The sequence below is a fragment of the Bos mutus genome, chromosome 6 (genome assembly GCF_027580195.1).
Source record: "Bos mutus isolate GX-2022 chromosome 6, NWIPB_WYAK_1.1, whole genome shotgun sequence".
In the NCBI taxonomy this organism is placed as follows: Eukaryota; Metazoa; Chordata; class Mammalia; order Artiodactyla; family Bovidae; genus Bos; species Bos mutus.
The window spans coordinates 84293421-84308841 of NC_091622.1; positions in this window are offsets into that span (position 1 = coordinate 84293421).

Sequence of the window (15421 nt, forward strand, 5' to 3'; positions counted from 1 at the left end):
ACTGAGAATGAAGTTTTTATGACTTTCTTGTATTCTGAGTTTCCCGGTAGAGTGCCAAGTGGCACAAGCTGGCTTAACACCATTTCTCTATATTAGCACTTACTTGTGGAATATGCTAATCATTGTACAATTATTCTTTTAATGAATGTCATATATTTTATTATGTGTTGAATAATGAAGACTTTCATTTTTTTCATATATTCTCAAAGTTTCCCAGGTATCCCATTTGATTCTGTAATGATAATTAAATTCAGATACTTGAGTTGGTATAGGAATTTCTTTGAGTTTCTAATTGGTAATTTTATCAAGCTTTACACATCCAACTCACTCTCATCAAGCATTCTAAATTAAGAATGCAGAATTATTTCTATTGAAAATGCAAAGTAAACAAAGCAAAATGGGAATACCTTAGACAGAGATTTGGCAGGTTTGCAGAGGAGGCCTCCATCAAATTCAAAATTCGGTAGCACTGGGAGAGGAAATTCTAAATCCCAGTAGGCTCTAATGAGCCATATTTCACATTCCAATCATTGTCTCATATGTTGTAGTGGGTCTTCCTGAAAGGAGAACAAAAACAAACAAACAAAAAATCTGAGAGGAAGTGACAATATTGTCAAATGCATATATTAGGTAATTTTTGGAAAAGAGCTTGGAGTGTTTTAGCCAAAGATGTTTGGAAGTGTTTTTTGATAAAGGAAACATATATGTGCATGTACAATATACAATATGCACGTGCCTGGCAAGTTGCTTCTGTCGTGTCTGATTCTTTATGACCCTGTGGACCATAGCCAGCCAGGCTCCTCTAGGATTCTCCAGGCAAGAATACTGGAGTGGATAGCTATCGTTTCCACCAGAGGATCTTCTGGACACAGGGGAGACAGTGGGTGGTGGTGGTGGCGGGGACGTTTGGGGGTAGGATGGGCAAAGGACTATCTGGTTTTTGCCCTCAGTTTTTAAAGACAGCTTTGTTTGACATAGAATTTTTGGCTGATGGTTTTGTCTTTCAACACTTTGAATATATCATCTCACTGCCATGGAGCATCCACTGTTTCTGATGAGATATAAGTAGTATCTTATTGGAGTTTACTGGTATGGCTGTATTATCTTCTATTAGTGCTTGAAGATTTTCTATCTTTAGCTTTCAACATTTCACTAGTGTCTGTGTATGACTCTCCCATGTTTATCCTACCTGGAATTGATTGAAACCCTGGGATATGTAGACTGATATCATTCATCATATTTAGGATGTTTTCTGCCATTATTTTTTGAAGATTTTGCTTTGCCTATCTTTCTTACAGCCCTCCTATTTTGTGTATGTTAGTGTATTGGATTATGTCCCACAATTTGCTGCCCTTGTGTTCATTTCTCTTTATTCTTTTTTATCTCTGTTCTTTTGATTGTATTATTTTATTGATCTATATTGAATTTGCTGGCTTTTTCATCTGTGGCTTCAACTTGACTGCTGACTCCTTCTAGTGAATTTTTTCCAGTATTGTAATTTTCAACTCTAAAATTTTCATTTGATACTCTTGAAAACATGATTTCTATCCCCTACGTTGTATCTCTTACTTTCTTGGGCTCCAAAATCACTGTAGGTAGTGACTGCAGCCATGAAATTAAAAGATGATTGCTCCTTGGAAGAAAGGCTATGACAAGCCTAGACAGCACATTCAAAAGCAGAGACATCGCTTTGTTGACAAAGGTCCATATAGTCAAAGCTATGGTTTTTCCAGTAGTCATGTATGGATATGAGAATTGGATGGTAAGGAAGGCTGAGTATCCAAGAATTGATGCTTTTCAACTGTGAGAAGGCTCTTTAGAGTCATTTGGACAGCAAGGAGATCAAACCAGGTAATCCTAAAGGGAAATCAACCCTGAATATTCATTGGAAGGACTGATGCTGAAGCTGAAGCTCTGATACTTTGGCTACCTGAGGTGAAAAGCTGACTCATTGGAAAAGACCTTGATGCTGAAAAAGATTGAGGGCAGGAGGAGTAGTTGGTGATAGAAGATGAGATGGTTGAATGGCATCACCACCTTGATGGACATGAGTTTGAGCAAGCTCTGGGAGATAGTGAAGAACAGGAAGCCTGGCATGCTGCAGTTCATGGGGTCACAAAGAGTCAGACATGACTGAATGGCTGAGAAACAACAATCTCTGACTTATAGATTCAATTGGATGGGACATTAATTTATACTTCTCTTTACATCTTAAGAATGGTTTACTGAAGGTGGGTTGCATGCTTTTAGGAATTCAGAGTCCTCCATTTTGGTGTAATATAAGGATTCACAATGGCCTCATGGTCATTTGCTTGTGTGCCTCTTATGTTGCTTCAGTCATGTCTGACTCTTTGTGACCCAATGGACTCTAGCCTGCCAGGCTCCTCTGTCCATTGGATTCTCCAGGCAAGAATACTGGAGAGGGTTTGATGCCCTTACTCCAGGGGATCTTCCCAACTTAGGGACTGAATGCACATCTCTCCTGTCTTCTGAATTAGCTGTTGGGTTCTTTACCACTAGTGCTACCTTGGAAGCCTGTGACTGTTTATATATGTATACACACACACACACACACACACACATCAATGTATATATTTAGTTTATAATTTCTTTTATTTGAGTGTTTTGCATTTCTCATAGTTTCCTTTGGGTCATTGAATACAATTTACAATAGCTAATTTGAAGTTTTTCCCTGTTTGAACAATTAGTCTCTCTCATAGTCAGTTTGTATTGCATTTTTTCCCCCACATGGAGGTCACATTTCCATTTTTATTTATATGTATGGTGAAATTTTTGTTAAACTGTAACATTTATATAATAAGAGTATAGCAAGTCTGAATATTGATCCTCTGCAGGTCCATGTATTTTTACTGCTATTTGTTCAGTAACTAAATGGACTATTTTAGTGAAGTCTTTTTCCTCTACTATGTTAAAGCTATGATATGACTACTTGGAGAGTGCAGTCTTGGGCATACTCACATTCCCTGGGCTGACAGCGGTTATAGTGGGACACTCCTTTTGACTGTCTCTTTTTTTAACTGTTAGCCCTCACCAGTTGTTGGGTGATTGTGCTATAGTTTTGGATAATATCTTGGAAGTATAAATTGCTCCAGCATCTGACCCCAAAAAGTTCAGATTTTTTTTGCAGGGATGCTTTGGAAGTCAGTGTCTGATGTGTGTTCTGACCTCAGAAAGTCTCTTCTCAGCTGTGTCTGCCATTGGTTTTCTAGGGTTTCTGGTAACTTTCCAGTGGTTTAGCTTGTATCTGTCATGAAGCAACCAGCTTCTTCTTAGCTTCTTAGCAACAAATTTGTTCATAGCTTGTGGGCATTCATAGGTGTGAACTTCCCAATAAGTGCAAGTTGCACAGTCACGTTGACTCTTTGTGATCCCATGGACTGTAGTCCCTGGAATTCTCCAGGCCAGAACACTGGAGTGGGTAAGCCTTTCCCTTCTCCAGGGGATCTTCCCAACCCAGGGATCAAAGCAAAGTCTCCCTTATTGCAGGCGGACTCTTTACCAGCTGAGTTACAATGGAAGCCCAAAAATACTGGAGTGGGTGGCCTATCCCTTCTCCAAGGGATATTCCTGACCCAGGAGTCAAGGTGGGATTTTCCTGAATTGCATGTAGATTCTTTGCCAACTGAGCTATCAGGGAAGCCCCGACCTTCCCACAATCTGATTCAAATAAAATGAATGCATTGAGACTAGGTTGGGGCTCTGTGTTTTATGCTTTGAATCTCCCTCTGATCAAACTCTCTGAACCTTGGCTTCCAGAGCTGGGGATATGGACAGTGGCACACTGCTCTCTCTGTTACATCCTTCTTTTAGGTGTAAATAATAGTGTCTATTTTTAGTTTGCCTCTTTCATCATGGAAGCTGCATTCTATGAATGAGCTGAGGAAATGACTATCTGCAATTCACTATACTCAATATGTTGTACCTAAATAGAATCTTTGCCCTTCGAGTGTGGCTGAGTGGAAGAAGGCAATGGCAAGCCACTCCAGTACTCTTGCCTGGAAAATCCCATGGACAGAGGAGCTTGGTAGGCTGCAGTCCATGGGGTCGCTAAGAGTGGGACACGACTGAGCGACTTCACTTTCACTTTTCACTTCCATGCATTAGAGAAGGAAATGGCAACCCACTCCAGTGTTCTTGCCTGGAGAATCCCAGGAATGGGGCAGCCTGGTGGGCTGCCTGCCGTCTATGGGGTCGCACAGATTCGGACACGACTGAAGCGACCTAGCAGCAGCAGCAGCAGCAGAGTGGAAGAAGGGAGAACCTCGTTGACCACTCTTGCCTGGAACTTAGCCTCTGTAACACACAGCTGAGATATGTGTGTGTCTGTGTGTGTGTGTGTGGAATTCAAGTGGCTTGACCCTTCTAAGGAGATACTATAGCACTCAAAAGGAATTGTAGGAGTGCGAGCTCTGTGTTCTTTCTGAACCTACTTAGAGTGGAATCTATTTTTCTGACTAAGGATAGTGAGAGAGGGAGAAATTTGAGGTTTAAATAGCACAGGATTTTGGTGGGTTTTACTGTTGTAATGTTTTTCTGGAATAAATGTGTCTTTACTGTATGTCTTCAGGAAAATTTCTAGACACTTTATTTATTTATTTTTTAATTAATTTTATTTTATTTTTAAACCTTACATAATTGTATTAGTTTTGCCAAATATCAAAATGAATCCACCACAGGTATACATGTGTTCCCCATCCTGGACCCTCCTCCCTCCTCCCTCCCCATACCATCCCTCTGGGTCGTCCCAGTGCACAAGCCCCAAGCATCCAGCATCATGCATTGAACCTGGACTGGCATCTCGTTTCATACATGACATTTCACATGTTTCAATGCCATTCTCCCAAATCTTCCCACCCTCTCCCTCTCCCACAGAGTCCATAAAACTGTTCTATACATCAGTGTCTCTTTTGCTGTCTCGTATACAGGGTTATCGTTACCATCTTTCTAAATTCCATATATATGTGTTAGTATACTGTATTGGTGTTTTTCCTTCTGGCTTACTTCACTCTGTATAATAGGCTCCAGTTTCATCCACCTCATTAGAACTGATTCAAATGTATTCTTTTTAATGGCTGAGTAATACTCCATTGTGTATATATACCACAGCTTTCTTATCCATTCATCTGCGGATGGACATCTAGGTTGCTTCCATGTCCTGGCTATTATAAGCAGTGCTGCGATGAACATTGGGGTACACGTGTCTCTTTCCCTTCTGGTTTCCTCAGTGTGTATGCCCAGCAGTGGGATTGCTGGATCATAAGGCAGTTCTATTTCCAGTTTTTTAAGGAATCTCCACACTGTTCTCCATAGTGGCTGTACTAGTTTGCATTCCCACCAACAGTGTAAGAGGGTTCCCTTTTCTCCACACCCTCTCCAGCATTTATTATTTGTAGACTTTTGGATCGCAGCCATTCTGACTGGTGTGAAATGGTACCTCATAGTGGTTTTGATTTGCATTTCTCTGATAATGAGTGATGTTGAGCATCTTTTCATGTGTTTGTTAGCCATCTGTATGTCTTCTTTGGAGAAATGTCTGTTTAGATCTTTGGCCCATTTTTTGATTGGGTCATTTATTTTTCTGGAGTTGAGCTGTAGGAGTTTCTTGTATATTTTTGAGATTAGTTGTTTGTCAGTTGCTTCATTTGCTATTATTTTCTACCATTCTGAAGGCTGTCTTTTCACCTTGCTAATAGTTTCCTTTGATGTGCAGAAGCTTTTAAGTTTAATTAGGTCCCATTTGTTTATTTTTGCTTTTATTTCCAATATTCTGGGAGGTGGGTCATAGAGGATCCTGCTGTGATGTATGTCAGAGAGTGTTTTGCCTATGTTCTCCTCTAGGAGTTTTATAGTTTCTGGTCTTACGTTGAGATCTTTAATCCATTTTGAGTTTATTTTTGTATATGGTGTTAGAAAGTGTTCTAGTTTCATTCTTTTACAAGTGGTTGACCAGATTTCCCAGCACCACTTGTTAAAGAGATTGTCTTTAATCCATTGTATATTCTTGCCTCCTTTGTCAAAGATAAGGTGTCCATATGTGCGTGGATTTATCTCTGGGCTTTCTATTTTGTTCCATTGATCTATATTTCTGTCTTTGTGCCAGTATCATACTGTCTTGATAACTGTGGCTTTGTAGTAGAGCCTGAAGTCAGGTAGGTTGATTCCTCCAGTTCCATTTTTCTTTCTCAAGATCGCTTTGGCTATTCGAGGTTTTTTGTATTTCCATACAAATTGTGAAATTATTTGTTCTAGCTCTGTGAAGAATACTGTTGGTAGCTTGATAGGGATTGCATTGAATCTATATATTGCTTTGGGTAGTATACTCATTTTCACTATATTGATTCTTCCAATCCATGAACATGGTATATTTCTCCATCTATTAGTGTCCTCTTTGATTTCTTTCACCAGTGTTTTATAGTTTTCTATATATAGGTCTTTAGTTTCTTTAGGTAGATATATTCCTAAGTATTTTATTCTTTCCGTTGCAATGGTGAATGGCATTGTTTCCTTAATTTCTCTTTCTGTTTTCTCATTATTAGTGTATAGGAATGCAAGGGATTTCTGTGTGTTGATTTTATATCCTGCAACTTTACTATAATCATTGATTAATTCTAGTAATTTTCTGGTGGAGTCTTTAGGGTTTTCTATGTAGAGGATCATGTCATCTGCAAATAGTGAGAGTTTTACTTCTTCTTTTCCAATTTGATTCCTTTTATTTCTTTTTCTGCTCTGATTGCTGTGGCCAAAACTTCCAAAACTATGTTGAATAGTAATGGTGAAAGTGGGCACCCTTGTCTTGTTCCTGACTTTAGAGGAAATGCTTTCAATTTTTCACCATTGAGGATAATGTTTGCTGTGGGTTTGTCATATATAGCTTTTATTATGTTGAGGTATGTTCCTTCGATTCCTGCTTTCTGGAGAGTTTTTATCATAAATGGATGTTGAATTTTGTCAAAGGCTTTCTCTGCATCTATTGAGATAATCATATGGTTTTTATTTTTCAATTTGTTAATGTGGTGTATTACATTGATTGATTTGTGGATATTGAAGAATCCTTGCATCCCTGGGATAAAGCCCACTTGGTCATGGTGTATGATCTTTTAATGTGTTGTTGATTCTGATTGCTAGAATTTTGTTTAGGATTTTTGCATCTATGTTCATCAGTGATATTGGCCTGTAGTTTTTTTTTTGTGGGATCTTTGTCAGGTTTTGGTATTAGGGTGATGGTGGCCTCATAGAATGAGTTTGGAAGTTTACCTTCCTCTGCAATTTTCTGGAAGAGTTTGAGCAGGATAGGTGTTAGCTCTTCTCTAAATTTTTGGTAGAATTCAGCTGTGAGGCCGTCTGGACCTGGGCTTTTGTTTGCTGGAAGATTTTTGATTACAGTTTCAATTTCCGTGCTTGTGATGGGTCTGTTAAGGTTTTCTATTTCTTCCTGGTCGAGTTTTGGAAAGTTGTACTTTTCTAAGAATTTGTCCATTTCTTCCACGTTGTCCATTTTATTGGCATATAATTGTTGATAATAGTCTCTTATGATCCTTTGTATTTCTGTGTTGTCTCTTGTGATCTCTCCATTTTCGTTTCTAATTTTATTGATTTGATTTTTCTCCCTTTGTTTCTTGATGAGTCTGGCTAATGGTTTGTCAATTTTATTTATCCTTTCAAAGAACCAGCTTTTGGCTTTGTTGATTTTTGCTATGGTCTCTTTTGTTTCTTTTGCATTTATTTCTGCCCTAATTTTTAAGATTTCTTTCCTTCTACTAACCCTGGGGTTCTTCATTTCTTCCTTTTCTAGTTGTTTGAGATGTAGAGTTAGGTTATTTATTTGACTTTTTTCTTGTTTCTTGAGGTGTGCCTGTATTGCTATGAACTTTCCCCTTAGGATTGCTTTTACTGTGTCCCACAGGTTTTGGGTTGTTGTGTTTTCATTTTCATTCATTTCTATGCAAATTTTGATTTCTTTTTTGATTTCTTCTGTGATTTGTTGGTTATTCAGCAGCGTGTTGTTCAGCCTCCATATGTTGGAATTTTTAATAGTTTTTCTCCTGTAATTGAGATCTAATCTTACTGCATTGTGGTCAGAAAAGATGCTTGGAATGATTTCTATTTTTTTGAATTTACCAAGGCTAGCTTTACGGCCCAGGATGTGATCTATCCTGGAGAAGGTTCCATGTGCGCTTGAGAAAAAAGTGAAATTCATTGTTTTGGGATGAAATGTCCTATAGATATCAATTAGGTCTAACTGGTCTATTGTATCGTTTAAAGTTTGTGTTTCCTTGTTAATTTTCTGTTTAGTTGATCTATCCATAGGTGTGAGTGGGGTATTAAAGTCTCCCACTATTATTGTGTTATTGTTAATTTCTCCTTTCATACTTGTTAGCATTTGTCTTACTGTGGTGCTCCCGTGTTGGGTGCATATATATTTATAGTTGTTATATCTTCTTCTTGGATTGATCCTTTGATCATTATGTAGTGACCTTCTTTGTCTCTTTTCACAGCCTTTGTTTTAAAGTCTATTTTATCTGATATGAGTATTGCTACTCCTGCTTTCTTTTGGTCCCTATTTGCATGGAAAATCTTTTTCCAGCCCTTCCCTTTCAGTCTGTATGTGTCCCCTGTTTTGAGGTGGGTCTCCTGTAGACAACATATGTAGGGTCTTGTTTTGTATCCATTCAGCCAGTCTTTGTCTTTTTTTGGGGCATTCAACCCATTTACGTTTAAGGTAATTACTGATAAGTATGATCCCGTTGCCATTTACTTTATTGTTTGGGGTTTGAATTTATACACCATTTTTGTGTTTCCTGTCTAGAGAATATCCTTTAGTATTTGTTGGAGAGCTGGTTTGGTGGTGCAGAATTCTCTCAGCTTTTGCTTGTCTGAAAAGCTTTTGATTTCTCCTTCATACTTGAATGAAATCCTTGCTGGGTACAATTATCTGGGCTGTAGGTTATTTTCTTTCATCATTTTAAGTATGTCTTGCCATTCCCTCCTGGCTTGAAGAGTTTCTATTGAAAGATCAGCTGTTATCCTTATGGGAATTCCCTTGTGTGTTATTTGTTGTTTTTCCCTTGCTGCTTTTACTATTTGTTCTTTGTGTTTGATCTTTGTTAATTTGATTAATATGTGTCTTGGGGTGTTTCGCCTTGGGTTTATCCTGTTTGGGATTCTCTGGGTTTCTTGGACTTGGGTAATTATTTCCTTCCCCAGTTTAGGGAAGTTTTCAACTATTATCTCCTCAAGTATTTTCTCATGGTCTTTCTTTTTGTCTTCTTCTTCTGGAACCCCTATGATTCGAATGTTGTAGCATTTAATATTGTCCTGGAGGTCTCTGAGATTATCCTCATTTCTTTTAATTCGTTTTTCTTTTATTCTCTCTGATTCATTTATTTCTACCATTCTATCTTCTAATTCACTAATCCTATCTTCTGCCTCTGTTATTCTACTATTTGTTGCCTCCAGAGTGTTTTTAATTTCATTTATTGCATTATTCATTATATATTGACTCTTTTTTATTTCTTCTAGGTCCTTGTTAAACCTTTCTTGCATCTTCTCAATCCTTGTCTCCAAGCTATTTATCTGTGATTCCATTTTAATTTCAAGATTTTGGATCAATTTCACTATCATTATTCGAATTCTTTATCTGGTAGATTCCCTATCTCTTCCTCTTTTGTTTGGTTTGTGGGCATTTATCCTGTTCCTTTATCTGCTGGCTATTCCTCTGTCTCTTCATCTTGTTTAAATTGCTGACTTTGGGGTGTCCTTTCTGTATTCTGGCAGTTTGTGGAGTTCTCTTTATTGTGGCTTTTCCTCGCTGTGTGTGGGTTTGTACAGGTGGCTTGTCAAGGTTTCCTGGTTAGGGAAGCTTGTGTCGGTGTTCTGATGGGTGGAGCTGTATTTCTTCTCTTTGTTCAGTCGCTCCTTTCAAGAGTTGGATTGCTTTTCTGGGTGCCTGATGTCCTCTGCCGGCATTCAGAAGTTGTTTTGTGGAATTTACTCGACGTTTAAATGCTCTTTTGATGAATTTGTGGGGGAGAAAGTGTTCTCCCCGTCCTACTCCTCCGCCATCTTGGCTCCTCCCCTCTAGACACTTTAAATAGCTGTTTTAAAACACAATTTCCACTAGTTATTCTTGTTTCAGGTAAGAGCTGGTCCATGGAATATGTCATGCTGCCATTTAAGAAGAGGGAGGTTCAAGGTGTTGTGAAATTTCTCTACATTCTGCTTCTTTAATATATTCAACGGAATGTAGATGTCAATTTGCTAGGGCTGAGGAGTGAGTAACTATCTAATGGGTACATAGTTGCTTTTGGGAGATGAAAAGATTCTGGATGTAGCTAGAGGTGATAGTTGTACATCGTGTAATTCATTAACTGAATTATACAATTTATAATGGTTAAAAATGTGAGTTTTGTGTTATATAAATTTAGCCTCACTGGTAGAATAACAAATGGGTGCCACCAGGATTTGGCTCAGAGGCCATGGTTTAATAGCCCCTGGTTTGTAATGTAAACCTATCTATCTATCATGTCTCTATGTATCTCTAAGTGTAGTTTTACAACTTTGTCTGAGTTTTAGGTAAATAGCATCATGATTCAAGATTTTTTGTAGATTATACTCATCATCATTTATTACAAGATATTGGGTATAATTCTCTGTGCTAGTCAATAGATTTTTATTGCTTATTTTATGTTTAATAATTTATATTTGTAACACTATACTCCTAATTTGTTTTTCCCCTTCTCCAGTTTTGTAATCATAAATTTATTGTCTATGTCTGTGAATCTGATTCTGTTTTATATATAGATACATTTGTATTACTTTTTAGATTTCACATATAAGTGATATAGTATTTTTATGAATGACATATTTCACCATGAATAATATTCTCTAGGTTCATCCATGTTGCTACAAATGGCAAAATTTTATTCTTTCTAAGGGTGAGTAATATTCCTTTGTATATACATCCCACATCTTAAGACAATTATCTGTTGTTGGGCACTTAGTTGGCTTCCATGTTTTGGCTATTGTAAATAGTGCTGCTATGAATATTGCAATTCATGTAGTAATTTTTCAGTGACTTAAATCCACACTGTCTGTGTTCAGAGTGCAACCTCTTAACCATTATGGTATGGTGACTCTTTTCTGGGTTACAGTTACTTTCAAAATGTAACATTAACAGTTTCCCATTATTAAGGTATATCATCACTATGATATTATGATAAAAGCATGATTACTGTTTAGGTTATGTATTAGTGCAAAAAACTGCCCTTAGAAGAGCAATGTTTATTTTATTTTTATCTCTCATAGTTCTGAGTGTTGGTGGGGCTCATTCAGGTGATTCTTGTAATAGGTTTCTCACGTGGTTCCAGTCTTATGGTGACTGGGGCTATAAGCATGAGGACCTCTGGTGATTGCTTTTAAAAGACTCAAATTGCTGGAGGGCTGGAACTACTGGGACTTCTTAGGCATTCGTATGTATCTTTCCACAAGTGGTCACTTCTCATGGAAACTTTGAGTGTGTTACAGACCTCCATGGTGAGTAGGCAGACAGAGAGATGAAATGGAGATAGTGAGATAGATAGATAGATAGACAGATAGAGACATAGACAGGCTGAACGACCAAGACAGAGAGGCAGAGAGAGATCTGTGTTGTGTTCTGTAACTGAGCCTTGGAGGTTAGGCTGAAACATTTGTGAGACAGCATCTAGATTTACTAAAGTTCAAGAGAGAGGGAATTACTTGATGGGAGAGCTGGCAGAATATTTGTAGCCATGTCTCAAAAACACTATAATTGTAAGTAAAGATGTAATCCAGCAGAGGTCCCTTAACTATTGTAAAATTCATATAATATTGAATTAAAACCACAGTAAAATCAGTAGACTATGTGAGTTAAGATTTTAAAAAGTGATTGGAATTATAAATATAAGGTGTTCTAAAAAAAAGAAAGAGTCCTTGTTTGACATATTGGATAGTATGCCAAATTTCCAGTAGCTTTCTTTTCTTTTCTTCTTTTTTTTTATTTTACTTTTGGCCCCAGCATGTGGGATGGGGATCTTAATTCCCAGCCCAGGGATTGAACGTGTGCTTCCTGCAGTGGAAGCTGGAGTCTTAACCACTGGACCACCAGTGTAAGTACATGCTCAGTCACTCAGTTGTGTCCAAGCAGGCTTGTCTGTTAATGGGATTTCCCAGGCAAGAATATTGGAGTGGATTGTCATTTTTCCTCCAGGAGATCTCCCGGACCAAGGGATCAAACCTAGGTCTCCTGCATCAGTAGGCAAATTCTTTACCACTGAGCCACCTGGGGAGCCCATTAGACTAACAGGGAAGTCCTCAATTCAAGGATTCTGAGTGAAACTAACACACTGATAACATGATATGAAAATCTTATGACTTAATATCTTAAGATAATAGTAACTGAATATTTTGAATCCATATGTTTATTTCACTAATTATTTAAAATCGCACAATTAATAAATGAAAAGATTATTGTGAAAGGTCAAGTAATGAAGAAGTATATAGAATAAAAAGTTAAATTGTTTTCATTGAAAATTCAGTTCAGTTCAGTTCAGTTCAGTCGCTCAGTTGTGTCTGACTCTTTGTGACCCCATGAACTGCAGCATGCCAGGCCTCCCTGTTCATGACCAACTCCCAGAGTCCATCCAAACCCATGTCCATTGAGTCAGTGACGCCATCCAACCATCACATCCTCTGTCATTCCCTTCTCCACCTGCCCTCATATTTCCCAGAATCAGGGTCTTTTCCAATGAGTCAGCTCTTTGTATCAGGTGGCCAAAGAACTGGAGTTTCAGCTTCAACATCAGTCCTTCCAGTGAACACCCATGACTGATTTCCTTTAGGATGGACTGGTTGAACTTCTTGCAGTCCAAGGGACTCTCAAGAGTCTTCTCCAACACCATAGTTCAAAAGCATCAATTCTTCTGTGCTTTGCTTTCTTTATAGTCCATTTCTTACAACCATACATGAACACTGGAAAAACCATAGCCTTACTACACGGACCTTTGTTTTCAAAGTAATGTCTCTGCTTTTTAATATGGTGTCTAGGTTGGTCATAACTTTCCTTCCAAGGAGTAAGTGTCTTTTAATTTCATGGCTGCAGTGACCATCTGCAGTGACTTTGGAGCCCAGAAAAATAAAGTCAGCCACTGTTTCCACTGTTTCCCCATCTATTTGCCATGAAGTGATGGGACTGGATGCAGTGATCTTAGTTTTCTGAATGTTGAGCATTAAGCCAACTTTTTCACTCTTTTCTTTGACTTTCATCAAGAGGCTCTTTAGTTCTTCTTCACTTTCTGCCATAAGGGTGGTGTCATCTGCATATCTAAGGTTATTGATATTTCTCCTGGCAATCTTGATTCCAGCTTGTGCTTCTTCCAGCCCAGCATTTCTCATGATGTACTCTGCATATAAGTTAAATAAGCAGGGTGACAATATACAGCCTTGACATATTCCTTTTTCTACTTAGAACCAGTCTGTTGTTCCATGTCCAGTTCTAACTGTTGCTTCCTGACCTGAATATAGGTTTCTCAAAAGGCAGGTCAGGTGGTCTGGTATTCCCATCTCTTGAAGAATTTCCCATAGTTTATTGTGATCCACACAGTCAAAGGCTTTGGCATAGTCAATAAAGCAGAAATAGATGTTTTTCTGGAACTCTCTTGCTTTTTTGATGATACAGTGGATGTTAGCAATTTGATCTTGGTTCCTCTGCCTTTTCTAAAACTGCCTTGAACACGTGGAAGTTATTGGAAATTCAGTGTATTCTAAAGATCATTTCCTCTGTGGTGTACAAATTTACATATATTTACATAAAATATGTTTAAATTTATTTCCAAAGAATGCTTCTTTGGAAGTCATTGGAAGTCATGCTTCTTTTTTTTTAGAATTTCTGGAACTTTATATTTGTTTAGTAATGTGAAATAGAGAATATTTAACAATATTGCCCATAATTTAACTGTTCCAGAGAAGGCAATGGCACCGGACTCCAGTACTCTTTCCTGGAAAATCCCATAGTGGGAGAAGCCTGGTAGGCTGCAGTCCATGGGGTTGCTAAGAGTCGCACATGACTGAGCTACTGCACTTTCAGTTTTCACTTTCATGAATTGGAGAAGGAAATGGCAACCCACTCCAGTGTTCTTGCCTGGAGAATCCCAGGAACGGGGGAGCCTGGTGGGTTGTCATCTGTGGGGTCACACAGAGTTGGACACGACTGAAGTGACTTAGCAGTAACTGTTTTCTTTCATGGCTGTATAACTCATACCTATGTTGTAGATAAGTGTGTTCACAAATTGATAGCCATTTAAGTGCTAGTGGGAATATTCAGTATGTAATTATGAACATGTGCAAGTATTTCTGCATGACACATAACTAGATGATGAGTTGCTATATAAAACAGTGTGCATAAATTTTATTTAAATGGTATTTCCATATTCTGTTCAGTTCAGTTCAGCCACTCAGTTGTGTCCGACTCTTTGCGACCCCATGAATCGCAGCATGCCAGGCCTCCCTGTCCATCACCAACTCCTGGAGTTCACTCAAATGCACATCCATTGAGTTGGTGATGCCATCCAGCCATCTCATCCTCTGTCATCCCCTTCTCCTTCTGCCCCCAATCCCTCCCAGCATCAGAGTCTTTTCCAATGAGTCAACTCCACATGACGTGGCCAAAGTACTGGAGTTTCAACTTTAGCATCATTCCTTCCAAAGAACACCCAGGACTGATCTCCTTCAGAATGGACTGGTTGGATCTCCTTGCAGTCCAAGGGACTCTCAAGAGTCTTCTCCAACATCACAGTTCAAAACCATCAATTCTTCAGTGCTCAGCTTTCTTCACAGTCCAACTCTCACATCCATACATGACCACTGGAAAAACCATAGCCTTGACTAGATGGACTTTTGTTGGCAATACTTCCTTTAGTCCTACCAGATTACTTGTTCTACAAATTATTTGTAGGAATATTACTTTTTGACAATTTCAATGTCTCAGATTTTCCATGTCACCTTTTATATGTCATTCGCTATTTCGCCTCTGTGAATTTCCTGTTCATACTTTTCATTTATTTTCATATTAGACTGCTCGACTTTTCATTGGAGATTTTTAGTCTTTCTTATTGCACAGTGACTACCAACCCTTTGTCTATTATAAGTGCTGCTGTATAGATTTGAGCAAAATTTTGTAAGCCTATATGCTTGATTTAAAAACATTTTCTACTATGGAAACATATGGTTCTACTTTCTTACTTTTCTGCTAGTTCTATTTTTCTTTAAATATGTGTCAATTATCTAGGTGGGTTCTATGCGAAATTCTTGGTAAATTTTCCTATAATTCCCCAAACATCAGTGTTTCATTTTTTAAAATAAATTATCCCTAAGGCTGATGAATGTT